At 41.4% G+C, this 1,269-nt stretch overlaps 1 protein-coding gene across 1 annotated transcript in view; it reads right to left on the reverse strand.

The window, feature by feature from the left end:
* The window catches only part of LOC101858300 (metabotropic glutamate receptor 3), an 83,162-nt gene that overhangs the window by 67,349 nt on the left and 14,544 nt on the right, over window positions 1-1,269 (reverse strand). The gene's annotated exons all lie outside the window — the stretch shown is intronic.

The raw sequence follows: 1,269 nt of genomic DNA on the forward strand, positions 1-1,269 counted from the left end.
GAAGGGGGGGGGCAAAGGAAGAGAGAAGGAGCGAGGGGCAGGAGAAAAAAATATACTACCAGAAGTCTCAGTGATGGAACAGTGGAGAAAAGGGAAATCGAGGAAGCGTGAAGTTAGGAGGGAACTACGATACATACTGTGGAGGTAGATCGATAAAGTAACAACTTGTCGCACTGACAGTTCATCATTGATGGGTTTACACTAGGGCTGGGCGGTAAGGTTCCCGATTATTGTAAGCTAGGAATCGTAGGAATCGACTCCGAACCCGACCCAATTACTTAAAATTACTTAACTTTCTAATAATCTGATTTTTTACGGTGGTTACCTGGTTGGCTCCGAACATCTTCAGGATTTAGAATAACCTTGATTTTGGAACACTACGAAGCATCACCTCTTATTTTTTTAAAATAAATTCTAAAAACAAAAGAAGATTTTAATGATTAAAGTAACTGGTAACCGTTGATTTACGTAAAAAGAAGTCGGAACTTTTCCTCCGAAGAATTAACCGTGGGAATCGGTTCCGCAATCGATTCTTCGCCCAGCTCTGGTGCGCAATACCTCTTCCAACCTCTCTATCTCCCCCCTCTCGACCTCCCCCACCCCCCAAACACCCATTTTCCACCCTCTAGATATATTTTACACTCAAAAAAGTACCTACACCCCATCCCTCTCCCCACACACACAGCCTTTTTCCATCCTCGAGATACCCCTTACTCTCAAAAGAGAAAAGAGTACCTATGTGAGGCAGCGTGGTGGAATCAGGCTCTCGTCAAAATAATCAAAGTGAAGAAACTTGCATTTTTTCCCGCAGGTTTGTGAATTTTTATCAAATTTTTGTTTTTAGGCTCAACACCTTTCATGCCCATTAAAGAACTAATTTCTGTGTGGATTTTTCTTAAAAACGTTGATTAAAGGAACAAAAAATGTAAATTTTCAGTCACCACGGACTCTTAAGCTAAGGAAAAAACTAATCTTTGGCTGCCATTTTTTTCACTAATTTTACCTCTGAAAACAGGTGACCCCCACCTCCTTCATTCGCAAATATCTCGACTTGTATTCAAGATAAATGTATTTTTTTTCATCCATATAAAGACAAGTGAACAAGCTTTAAGGTGATACCAATAACTCTACATGCCCAAAAATTGACGAGAGCCTGATTCCACCACGCTGCATCACCTATACCCCACTCCCCCACCCTTTTACAGTACGTTGCTATCACTTTATAACGTACTGTACTTGGGATGAAGTGGGTGTGTGTGTGTAGGGGGG

Source organism: Aplysia californica, unplaced genomic scaffold (genome assembly GCF_000002075.1).
Source record: "Aplysia californica isolate F4 #8 unplaced genomic scaffold, AplCal3.0 scaffold00614, whole genome shotgun sequence".
Classification (NCBI taxonomy): Eukaryota; Metazoa; Mollusca; class Gastropoda; order Aplysiida; family Aplysiidae; genus Aplysia; species Aplysia californica.